The following is a 13352-nucleotide window of genomic DNA, read 5'->3' as shown; positions in this document are numbered from 1 at the left end:
CTCCTGCTAATGGAAACATCCTCTCCATATCCACTCTATTCAGGCCTTTCACAAATCAGTAAGGTTCAATGAGGTTCCGCCCTCATCCTTCTAAACTCCAGTGAGTACAGGCACAGTGCCATTTATCATATGTTAACCCAATCATTCCTGGAATCATTTTCACAAAGGTTCGCCTGGACCCTCTCCAATCCTAGCACATCCTTCCTCAGATATGGGGCCCAAAACTGCTCACAATACTCCAAATGCAGTCTGACCAGTGCTTTATAAAGCCTCAGCATTATATCGCTGTTTTTATATTCTAGTCCTCTCAAAATAAATGCTAGCATTGCATTTGCCTTCCTTACTAACAATTCGACTTGCAAATTAACTCATCACCCTCTCTCACACCTCCCGCTGCTGAAAGACTCATCCATGCCTTCATCTCCTCCTGACTGGACTACTGCAACTCACTTCTCCTTGGCATCAGCTCCACCTACATCAACCGACTCCAACTGGTCCAGAACGCAGCCGCCTGACTCATCACCCACACCAAATCCTGGCATCACATCATTCCAGTCGTCAAACAACTTCACTGGCTTCCCATCTCACACCGGATCACCTACAAAATCCTGGTCCTCACCTACAAAGCCCTCCACCATCTGCCCCCCCCCCCCCCCATATCTCACTGACCTCCTCTCCCCCTACCAACCCTCACGGTCCCTCAGATCCACATCAGCCGGTCTCCTCTCCATCCACAAATCCAACCTCCGCAGTTTTGGGGACAGAGCCTTCTCCAGGGCAGCTCCCAGGCTCTGGAACTCCCTCCCCCAACTGATCCGCAATTCCGTGTCCCTCACCATCTTCCAGTCCCGCCTCAAGACCCATCTCTTCACCTCTGCCCATCCTTAGCCCCACGTCCCCCTCCCTTTTCATCTGTGCTTGAATTGCCTCATATTGTGTTTTGAATTGAATTCTGTCTTTAATTTGTGTACTAGTCATGTCTCTACTATTTATTTCATTCCGCTTACATGTTTTTCCTCTACTTGCTAAATTTTTGTAAGGTGTCCTTGAGACTCTTGAAAGGCGCCCATAAATAAAATTTATTATTATTATCATCGACAAACTTGGCCATAATGCCTACAATTCCCTCACCCAAATCATTGATATACAATGTGAAGAGGGCCCAGCACCGACCCCTGCGGGACACCACTAGTCACTGGCGGTCCACCAGAAAAAGCCCCCTTTATTGTCCCTCCTAGCCTTCTGGCATCCAGCCAACCTGCTATCCATGCTAGTATCTTCCCTCTGATCTTCTTTAGCAGCCTCACATGCAGCCTACTGAAAATCCAGGTAAATAACATCTACTCACTCTCCTTTGTTTATCTTGCTATTTACTTCCTCAAGAATTCTAACAGGTTTTTCAGGCAATATTTCCCTTTCACAAAACCATGCTGACTTCGGCCAATTTTATCATATGCTTCTACGTACTCAGAAACCTCATCGTTTATAACGTATTCTAAAATCTTACCAAAATCTTACTCTTGGATGAGAAACGACAATAACGCTGGATTGAGACAGTTGAATCGATCGACTTCACCCACTCAAGCCATAAAGCATGGCACACAGTCAACCGCCTGATCCAAACCCGGCAAATGCCCAGTGACCGCCAATGCAATCGCATCTCAACTAGTCAAGAATGGTCGATTCACAAACTCTGACCATGACAGAACATAGTGTCTATTCCCCTGACTTTACTAAATCCCCCCCCCCCCCCCCAAGGACAACTATGCTTTTGGCCGATTCGGTGGGAAGTGAACCAAAATGTCACGCACGATACCCAAATATAAGATATTTGATCTCTTATCCTAAACATACATTGTCAGCATCCTTATAACTATAAAACTCTGATCTTGGATGTGTGTGTGTGTATTTATTTATTTGTTTGCGTGTGATCACATCTACTCGAAGAAACGACGCGCTAACGGGAAATATTTTATATATCCCGGTAGAGATTTACCCCCTGGAGTCAAAAATTGGCTTACCTGAAAAATTCATGCATTATTTCTCGTCGTTAATCAAAATGTTCAAAAATCTCAAATATCTTAGAAAATGAAACTGCTGGCTTTGGCTGATGACGTGATGATGTCACAATGGCTGCACGCTCTGTTCACGCGCTGCAAGTGATGTTGCCCGGCCGCCTGCTCCCAACGGCCACGCCCCCCTCGCTCGGGGCCCTCGGGTCCATGACCGCTTGCCGTCCGCCCCGCTCACCGAGTTCAAGTCCGCCCTCTCCCTCCCCCCTCCCTTCTCTCTCCTGCCCCACCAATCGCCAGCCCGGCCGCGCTGCTCACAAGCCCGGCAGTGCCGCTCGGTCTCCCTCAAGTCGACGTCTGCCCGCAGCCCTCTCCGTGTGTTCCTCGAGTCCATGACCGCCCGCTCGCCGAGTTCAAGTCCGCTCTCTCCCCCCTCCCCTCTCTCTCACCCCCTCTCTCTCACCCCTCTCTCTCCTGCCCCACCAAGCCCGGACGCGCTACTCACAAGCCCGGCCACGACGCTCGGCCTCCCTCGAGTCCACGTCTGCCCACAGCCCTCCCCTGTCTCTGTCCTCTCTCTCTCCCCCCCCTATCTCTGCCTTCTCTCTCCCTGTCTGCCCTCTCTCTCTCTCTCCCTGTCTCTGCCCTCTCTCTCTCCCTGTCTCTGCCCTCTCTTCCTGTCTCTCCCTGTCTCTGCCCTCAATTCAATTTAAAAACTTTATTGGCATGATAAAATACATCGTTATATTGCCAAAGTATAGAACATGACATACATATTTAAAATGCATAAGTATAAATACGTATACAGTGCATGGATAGATATGTCTCTGTACATAAACTCGCAATAGACCTATAGCCCTTTATTGATTGCTACATGTTCTTGCAGCTGTAAGCAGTACAAAACAATAGCAAGTTTAGCAATTCAATATGAATTTCTTAGTGTCAGTTAATGTCAAATAGTGTGTGCGTGCACATGTGCATATTAGTCATTCACCGTCTCTCAGGTTATGGCATGCTGTTACGTATTGTGCACCAAGTTGTGCCGTATTTCCTTCACCAAGGATTATTCTTAGTTTTGATGTATCATCTAGTTCTTTAAAATCAGGAGTTGCCAGACTGAGTTTGTCAAAGTATGTTTTTCTTGTTCTGTCAAATTTTTTGCATTTTAGGAGGAAGTGCACCTCTGTTTCAATCTCATCTGTCAAACAGTGGCCGCATATTCTATTTTCTCTTGGTTGCCAGAATCTCTTCTGTCTTCCTTTTTCAACTGCCAAATAGTGGTCACTTAACCTGGATTTGGTGAGGGTCTGTCTCTGCTTTATGTCTCTAACATTTGAGAGAGTCTGCCAATTTATAATCTCTTTTTAGGGCACGGTAACATTCTAATCTGCTTTGGCTTTTGGTTTCTTTATTCCAATGTTCCAAATACATTTCTTTACATTGTTTGATAATTTGGTTCACTAACTGGTGATTGGGGATCAGTATTGATCTAAGGCTGGTCAGGGTTTAACTGGATAGGGTTTAACTGAATAGGGGTAGTTAGTCTCAGTACTAACTGACACTGGGAACTCTTTTCTGGGCTCCCCTCTTGTGTTTTAAGGATACCTCACTACCATAAAGCGCAATAGGCTGGATTACACTGTCAAATATTTTAAGCCAGATTTTAATTGGAATTTGGATGTTGTAGAAGGACAACAATCCCTCTCTCTCTCTCCCTGTCTCTGCCCTCTCTCTGTCTCTGCCCTCGCTCCCTCTCCCTGTCTCTGCCCTCTCTCCCTCTCCCTCGCCCTCGCCCCCTCTCTCTCCCTCCCTCTGCCCTCTCTCTCTCTCTCTCTCTCTCTCTCTGCCCTCTCTCTGCCCACTCTCGACCCCCCCCCCCCTCTCTAGCCATGCCTGCGCAGTTGGGGGCTATGCGTTAGTGGATAGGATGGGGTTAAAGGAGTGGGTGAATAATATTAAATAAAATATCAAGAGGGGGGGGGGTTAGTGTGTGTGTATGGGGAGTGGTTAGTGTGTGTGTGATGCCGCAGCCCCCCCCCCCTTAAATAGCCCCCTGAACCATGGTGCCCTGGTTAGTTTGCTCATCCATCCTACAACCCCCACACTAATCAGCCAAAGCCTCAAGTTGTATTTCACCTCAACATGGCTACTCTCAACAGGCCGCTCCACTGTGCCTTGCTATCTTTTTATTTGCTACTCTCCCTCCAGCTGAACCATTCGGACGCCTGATTCAATCTAATACCCCGGCTCCACAATCAGCAACACCAAAAACATATCCGTCAACCTCTTCCCGCCAATTTAAAAAAAGTTTTAAAAGTTGATTTTTGCTTTCAGCAAGATGGATACTCTCCCATTGTTTTCAAAGTAGAAAAAGAATATCTCAAAAAGTAGCACTCAGTGCAATCTGCAAATTCATTCAAGTAGAATTGGAAATGATAAAATGAATGTTAAGATTTTCATTTTCAGTTTCTAACTCAAATCATAATATATTAAATAACTAGACTAAGTGGGACCCGTTGGCTCCCAGCATCACACGGGAGGGCTGGTCACCAATGCAATATTCCACCTCTCCACCAATTCCAATATAGCTCGCCAGTGGGGGTGGGGGGATTTCTGATGCGCTAGTATGGGTGTTGCGGTCCGAAGGTACTGGTTTCCAGAGGGCTAGTATAGACATTGTGGGCCGAATGGATTCTTGGGCTGGCAGCCAACTGTTGCAACGATTTTAAAAGCCAAGCCAAGGCAAACAATTGGGCTGCAGCCACCTGACAACCAAAATTCATTTTGTGAACACAAACTTGTTAAAAAGGCGAGGCAAACTATTGGGCTGCAGCCACGTGACGACCAAAATTCATTTTGTGAACACAAACTTGTTAAAAAGCGAGGCAAACAATTGGGCTGCAGCCACCCGACAACCAAAATTCATTTTGTGAACACAAACTTTAATAAAAGGCGAGGCAAACAATTGGGCTGCAGCCACCCGACAACCAAAATTCATTTTGTGAACACAAACCTTTTAAAAAGGCGAGGCAAACAATTGGGCTGCAGCCACCCGACAACCAAAATTCATTTTGTGAACACGAGCTTTTTAAAAAGATGAGGCAAACAATTGGGCTGCAGCCACCCGACAACCAAAATTCATTTTGTGAACACAAACTTTAAAAAAAGGCGAGGCAAACTATTGGGCTGCAGCCACTTTGGAGCCGCATCGAGGGGACTCACCGTGGAGTAGACGTGCGTTCAGTGTTATTCGCAGCTCAGAGAGCCGTGACCCTCTCCCTTCCTGGGTCTGGCAGAGACTGAGTGAGGCACTACACTTCTGGGTTTTATAGTCCCTCCCCCTGCCGCCAGCGGGGGCAGCAGAGAGAATGGGGATTTAAAAAAAAACATTAATATATCTCTGATTTTTCATCGATGGGAAAAATCCTCTGGTCCCGGAAGGCGGAGGTGGGCTCTGAACGAGGTGGCCAAAAATGACTGCCGTTGGTGGCGGCTTTCTATCGGAAATCGCAGCACAGTGGGCCAAAAGCGGTTAAGATCAGACTTCTAGTAATATAGATAGATAGATAGATAGATAGATAGATAGATAGATAGATAGATAGATAGATGGAATGCACGATCCCTCCTGATCATTGATGATTTTTTATTTCTCCAAGTGATATTTCATACTTGATATGCTACTTTGTATTATTTTTTATCATGTTTATCAATGGGACTATTTTTCTGTATGAAATATATAAAATATATTGTATTGAACAGATGGCTGATTCTCCCTGAGAAGTTCCAGTGTGTATATTTTGTAATGGTACTGCAGACATAAAATTAACAACAGCGGGAATGCATAATTACAACAGAGCAAATATATATAGACATCTACTGTAATATATACATGTGAACAAGAGACGATATAATGAAAATATAAATGGGCAAATATGAGTGCATGACTTAAAAATAGGAACTGAACTGGCACTTACTGTAGTCTCTTTATTCTGTGCCTTATTCAAGTTTAGACTTGTTTATTGTCATATTCACAAGTTCGCTGAGGTGCAGGTAAAATGGCGCATAGCCAACACACAAAAACATATTATTGTACATAAATTCTGCAAGAAAGTCCATGGTAGTGCAAGTGATATTCTGTGGTTGAGGTGGGATTAGGGTTGTGCAGAAGTGCAGTTGTAGAGCTTGGTAATGAGTTTGGAAAGCATGATTGTGTTGAACACCAAGCTGGAGTCAAAGAACAACAGCCTTATATGTGTGTTTCTGTTATCTAGGTGGTCCACGGCAGAGTGGAGAGCAAGTGAAACAGCATTTTCTGTTGTGGGAATAGGTAAAATGAAGGGGGTCCAGCTTATTTCTGAGACAGGAATTGATTTGTGCCATAACGCACCTCAAAGCAATTCATTACTTGATTGTGGTGGATGCAAGTGCTAATGAGCAGCAGTAGCAGGCTATCATGATTTTCCTGGGCACTGCTATACAAGTCCATACGACCATGTCTATAGCCCATACAGTGGATGGAAAAATCCTCGGGCTGGTTCTTTGGGTTCTTAAAGGGTTGACGGTGGATATGCAATGGAAGGCATTTAAAGACTGCATGGATGAACTACAACAATTGTTCATCCCAGTTTGGCAAAAGAATAAATCAGAGAAGGTAGTGCATCCGTGGATAACAAGGGAAATCAGGGATAGTATCAAAGCAAAAGATGAAGCGTACAAATTAGCCAGAAAAAGCAGCCTACCAGAGGACTGGGAGAAATTCAGAGACCAGCAGAGGACGACAAAGGGCTTAATTAGGAAAGGGAAAATAGATTATGAAAGAAAACTGGCAGGTAACATAAAAACTGACTGCAAAAGCTTTTATAGATATGTGAAGAGAAAGAGATTAGTAAAAACAAATGTAGGTCCCTTGCAGTCAGAAACAGGTGAATTGATCATGGGGAACAAGGACATGGCAGACCAATTGAATAACTACTTTGGTTCCGTCTTCACCAAGGAAGACATAAATAAATAAGACCGCGGGTCAAATGAGATGGAGGAACTGAGTGAAATCCAGATTAGCCGGGAAGTGGTGTTAGGTAAAGTGAATGGATTAAAGGCCGATAAATCCCCAGGGCCAGATAGGCTGCATCCCAGAGTACTTAAGGAAGTAGCTCCAGAAATAGTGGATGCATTAGTGATAATGTATCAAAACTCTTTAGATTTTGGAGTAGTTCCTGAGGATTGGAGGGTAGCTAATGTAACTCCACTTTTTAAAAAGGGAGGGAGAGAGAAAACGGGGAATTACAGACCGGTTAGTCTAACATCAGTAGTGGGGAAACTGCTAGAGTCAGTTATTTAAAATGGGATAGCAGCACATTTGGAAAGTGGTGAAATCATTGGACAAAGTCAGCATGGATTTACGAAAGGTAAATCATGTCTGACGAATCTTATAGAATTTTTCGAGGATGTAACTAGTAGAGTGGATAGGGGAGAACCAGTGGATGTGTTATATCTCTACTTTCAGAAGGCTTTCGACAAGGTCCCACATAAGAGATTAGTATACAAACTTAAAGCACACGGTATTGGGGGTTCAGTATTGATGTGGATAGAGAACTGGCTGGCAAACAGGAAGCAAAGAGTAGGAGTAAACGGGTTCTTTTCAGAATGGCAGGCAGTGACTAGTGGGGTACCGCAAGGCTCAGTGCTGGGACCCCAGCTATTTACAATATATATTAATGATTTGGACGAGGGAATTGAATGCAACATCTCCAAGTTTGCGGATGACACGAAGCTGGGGGGCAGTGTTAGCTGTGAGGAGGATGCTAGGAGGCTACAAGGTGACTTGGATAGGCTGGGTGAGTGGGCAAATGCATGGCAGATGCAGTATAATGTGGAAACAGGAAAGTAGACTATTATCTAAATGGTGACCGATTTGGAAAAGGGGAGATGCAACGAGACCTGGGTGTCATGGTACACCAGTCATTGAAAGTAGGCATGCAGGTGCAGCAGGCAGTAAAGAAAGCGAATGTTATGTTGGCATTCATAGCAAAGGATTTGAGTATAGGAGCAGGGAGGTTCTGCTGCAGTTGTACTGGATCTTGGTGAGACCACACCTGGAGTATTGCGTACAGTTTTGGTCTCCAAATCTGAGGAAGGGCATTATTGCCATAGAGGGAGTGCAGAGAAGGTTCACCAGACTGATTCCTGGGATGTCAGGACTTTCTTATGAAGAAAGACTGGATAGACTCGGATTGTACTCGCTAGAATTTAGGAGAATGAGGGGGGATCTTTTAGAAACTTACAAAATTCTTAAGGGATTGGACAGGCTAGATGCAGGAAGATAGTTCCCGATGTTGGGGAAGTCCAGGATAAGGGATCACAGCATAAGGATAGAGGGGAAATCCTTTAGAACCGTGATGAGAAAAACATTTTTATGCAGAGAGCGGTGAATCTCTGGAACTCTCTGCCACAGAAGGTAGTTGAGGCCAGTTCATGGACTATATTTAAGAGGGAGTTAGAAGTGGCCGTTGTGGCTAGAGGGATCAGGGGGTATGGAGAGAAGGCAGGTACGGGATACTGAGTTGGATGATCAGCCATGATCATATTGAATGGCGGTGCAGGCTCGAAGGGCCGAATAGCCTACTCCTGCACCTACTTTCTATGTTTCTATGTTTGTGTCTGGAGAGTTGGGAAAGAGCCAGAGTACACAACAGTCCCCTCTGTCCCTCTGATACAGCAGTCTTGCTTTTAGGTTTTCTATCCCATTCTCCGGCGATTGAACATCCAGAAGGATTTGGCATGACTCTTTAGCTTTATCTGAAGGCCTCCCCGACAACCACTTTTAGCTCCCTGACACTTCCAGGTGCTGTACTTGTGTTCCTGGTGGTTGGGCTGTCAGACACTCGCATATGCATTAAGGGCCCATTTATTACTGTTGAAGTTCTGTCTGCAGATTTTAGCTTGAAACGGTCAAAACGTGAGTAGGCATGTGTTCTGCATGCCGCCTGCAAAACGTAGGCACAATCGTATTTAATCTTAATTGGATTATTTAAATTATGTTTATTTCTAGCTGCAGTTATTAGTTCAAGCTGTATTTTCCAGTTCCCAAGAGTCCTATTATTTGCTCCTCACTGTAATATAGTTACTTCTGTGTTAAATGCAGTGCGATCTTAATAACAGATACAAGGAAGCTACTTTAACAACATGTTGCACGTGAAACTGACATATGCCTAATTTTTGCCGGGGGAACATGATAATACCTACTGTGTATCATGCGATATCATGAGACATCATATTGAAAGTTGCACAGTAGAATTGTTTTTACACTAAAGTGCTTTGGGCAATTTTGAAGTTGAGGAAAGCATAGCATAATGCAAAACAGTTCTTTAATCAATTTACAAAGAAAATAGACTTCAACACTTCTACTTGCTGTCTAGGTGTCAGGATAATATATCATGCACAATAAGCCAGTTTGGTATTCCGAAAAACGCAAGGAATCATGGGATTTTTCAAAGGTATTTCAAGAATTAAAAAAAGCGAACGGGGTGCCTGGTAGCGGGGTGTAACAGTGAGAGAGAGAGAGAGAGAGAGAGAGAGGGGGTAGATGCGAGTGGGAGACAGGGAGAAACGGTGATAGGTGGGGGAAGAGAGGTTTCAGTTAGACAGACAACCACTGGTAAAGCCATGGCTCATTGCTTCTAGGAGAGTCGAGAAAATGTCCTCAATCGAGAGAAAGTTTGCATTGAGTGTTCTTACCGTCCTTGTTGTACACCGGCATTTTGTGAGAGTGGCTGGATCCTGGGATCGAGGAGTCAGTGCCCAACAGGTCAGTGGCCCGCGGTAGCTGGTGCCTCTCTGCAAGCCGCTGGAAGAACTGACACCTATACTCCCCGGGTCGGGTGCTGCCTCCTCGATCCCGCTGCTCGGCGGTGGCTGACTTGGATTCCAGAGCATCGCCGATGCCTCACATCAGCTCCTGATCCCCCGCTGCCCGTCCGGATAACGTGACCAATGTTGGTTGAGCTGAAGCTGGGATCCAACCACTTTCACAAAACGCCGATGTGCAACAAGAACGTTAAGAACATTCAGTTCGCTCAACGCAAACTTTAGGTCATTTGTTCCAATGGAAATCCCTGCTCCCATCCATCCCAACCTCGGCGCAAAAGTCTAATGTGTAGGAAGTCTGAAGGAGGGTCTTCTATCCGGAGATCCGCGGACGGGAGTGTTGGCCCAGGCCCGTAGGCAGCGCGGAGGGGTGGCCCCGGCCCCAGCTCGATTCTGCCTGTCCCGCGGGACGCGCCGGGTTGAGCTGGAGTCGGTGCTTCTTTTCCGCGCTGCGACGGGCCCCCCCTCCCCGTGCTCCGCCGGCCTTGGGCCACCCCAGCCGCCCTCGGGAGGGGACGGGCACGGCCCAGCGGCGACTGGATTGGGACGAGACGCCGAGCGACCTATGACCAGTGCATGCGCAGTCGGAATACCGAATGGCTTATTTCCACAATACAAAGGAGAAAAAAAGGCACGATTCTTGCAATCCATCTGTTTCAATATGCTTTTGTAATCTTTTCATCTTCCATCCAATGAATAATCTTTTTATGTTGGGCATTATCTTTATTAACCAGGCAAGAAGACAGTTTCTCTAACCAACTAAACATAGAGAGGAATTTAAAACTGAGGTGCTGACATAAAATTCCATTACAGGCCTACAGATGTGTTAAACAACAAAAACAATATAAAATAGATTGACCTAAAAAAAGTTCTGCTGTCAAGCTGCATATAGAGATTTGAAAGCTGATGGCCAGATATACAACCGACAGAAGTTTAGTTTAGTTTAGAGATACAGCGCTGAAACAGGCCCTTTTGGCTCACCGGGTCCGCGCCGACCAGCGATCCCCGCACATTAACACTATCCTACACAGACTAGGGACAATTTTTTTTACATTTACCAAGCCAATCAACCTACTTACCTGTACGTCTTTGGAGTGTGGGAGGAAACCGAAGATCTCAAAAACCCACGCAGGTCACGGTGAGAAAGTACAAACTGCATACAGATAGCACCCATAGTCAGGATTGAACCCGAGTCTCCGGCGCTGCATTCACTGTATGAATGCAGGAAGAGGTTCCAGGAATATTACAGCTTTCAGTGGTCGTAACAGTTGTACCAAGTGGATAGTTCATTTTTGCTTTGTCTCGCAATTCCCACCACATCACTGTAGCCAGTCTTCAACCAGGTTGAAGCATTCCACATAATGTCAGGAAATGTCTGAGCACAATGGATACAGTAAAACTTGTTGAACCGGAAAACATCCTGGCAGTAGACCTGAAGACTTCAGAACTGGCAGAGCCTCCATCATAATTGGTACAGTGTTGTTCCAGCAGCCCAATCTCAAACCTGAACAGCAATGCCTTTTCTGTGGAGTTTGCATGTTTCTCGGTGATCACTTTTATTTTCCCTGGCTGTTCCAGTTTCCACCCACCACCTAATGATATGCTGGTTGGTAGGTTAAATGCCAACAGTAAGTTGCTTGTAATGTAAGTGGGTGATGAGGGAATTGGAATTAAGTAACGTAAGGTCATAAAAACATAGAAAATAGTAGGCCAATCGGCCCTCTGAGCCAGCGCTGCCATTCAGTATGACCATGGCTGATCATTCAAAAACAGTACCCCTTTCCTGTTTTCTCCCCATATCCCTTGAATCCGTTAGCCATCAGACCTACATATAATTCTCTCTTGAAAACATCCAGTGAATTGGCCTCCACTGCCTTCCTTGGCAGATAATTCTACAGATTCACAACTCTCTGGGTGAAAATGTTTTTGAAAATGTTTTTCCTCATCTCGGTCCTAAATGGCCTACCCCTTATTTTTAAATGGTTAGCTCTGGTTCGGGACTCTCCCAAAATCGGGAACATTTTTCCTGCATCTAGCCTGTCCAATCCCTTAAGAATTTTATATGTTCCTATAAGATAGAAAATAGGTGCAGGAGTAGGCCATTTGGCCCATAAGATAACCTCTCATCCTTCTAAATTCCACTAAATACTAGACTAAGTAGGACCCATTGGGTCCCAACATCACACGGGAGAGCTAGTCCCCCAACACAATATTCCACCTCTCCACCAATTCCAATATTGGTGGCCAGTGGGTGGGGGGGAGGGGTGCTTTCTGGAGCAGTAGTATGGGTGTTGTGGGCTGAAGGGACTGGTTTCTAGAGGGCTAGTATGGACATTGTGGGCCGAATGGATTCTTGGGCTGGCAGCTCAGTCACTCAAGCCTGTTGTGCTGGCAGCTCACTCACTCACGGCTGGTAGGCAGGCAGTTGACTCACGGCTATTCCTTGAAATTCCATTTCAAGCAGGGTGCAAGGCCACCAAATTCAAGTGCAGTTTCTTACCATTTCAAGCAGGGTGCAAGGCCACTAAAGACAGTGAGTCGTGACTTCTCCCTCCTCCATCTTGCAGAGACTGAGCCACGCCCACATTTCTGGGTTTTATAGTCCCTTCTACCTCCCACCAGAAGGAGCGTGGCCTTCATGGCGGAATTGACAGGAGAGAATCTCAACATTTTTTAAACACTAATAACTCTTATTTTTCATCAATGGGGAAAATCCTCGGCACCTGATGAGCGGAGGGGGACTGAGTAAGATGGCCAAAAATCACAGCCGTACGTGGTAGCGTTTTTTCTAAAATCAATATAAAGCACAAACAGGAAGTGGTCAAGATTAGACTTTTAATTATATAGAAGGCAAGGCAACTTTAATTAGCAGCTTTAGCATTTCCGAACCAAAGGCAACAGAGCTTTAGCATTTCCAAACCAAAGGCAACACAGCTTTAGCATTTCCAAACCAAAGGCAACACAGCTTTAGCATTTCCAAACCAAAGGCAACACAGCTTTAGCATTTCCAAGCTATATTTTCAAACCACATTAAGGGCTCTGACAGGTCAGTAAAACCACTCACAGTTTAGTAGACATGTAATTCACAGCTCAGACTGAGAGACATGACCCTCTCCCTCCCCCATCTTGCAGAGACTGACTGAGGCACTCAACACTTCCGGGTTTTATAGTCCCTCCGGAAGGGGCGTGGCCTTCAGGAGAGAGAATCTCAACATTTTTTAAATACTAGTAACTCTTTTATTTTTTTAATCGATGGGAAAAATCCTCTTCTCCTGCGCAGCGGAGGGGGACTCTGAGTAAGATGGCCAAAAATCACAGCAATAAGTGGCAGCTTTTTTTCTAAAATCAATATACAAAACACCAGGAAGTGGTCAAGATCAGACTTTTAGTAATATAGATAAGCCGAGTCGACCGATTCTTTCATCATATGTCAGTCCCGCCATCCCGGGAATTAACCTGGTGAACCTACATTGGGAC

The 13352-nt window shown here is 45.4% G+C and overlaps 1 protein-coding gene across 2 annotated transcripts in view; it reads left to right on the top strand.

Annotated features, from left to right (window-relative positions):
- Window positions 1–13352, top strand: part of LOC116976995 (protein only RNase P catalytic subunit) — a 49212-nt gene that overhangs the window by 14467 nt on the left and 21393 nt on the right. The gene's annotated exons all lie outside the window — the stretch shown is intronic.

This window comes from Amblyraja radiata, chromosome 9 (assembly GCF_010909765.2).
Source record: "Amblyraja radiata isolate CabotCenter1 chromosome 9, sAmbRad1.1.pri, whole genome shotgun sequence".
Classification (NCBI taxonomy): Eukaryota; Metazoa; Chordata; class Chondrichthyes; order Rajiformes; family Rajidae; genus Amblyraja; species Amblyraja radiata.
Note: the sequence above shows the minus strand (reverse complement) of the source record. Positions and strands in the feature narration are given on the sequence as shown.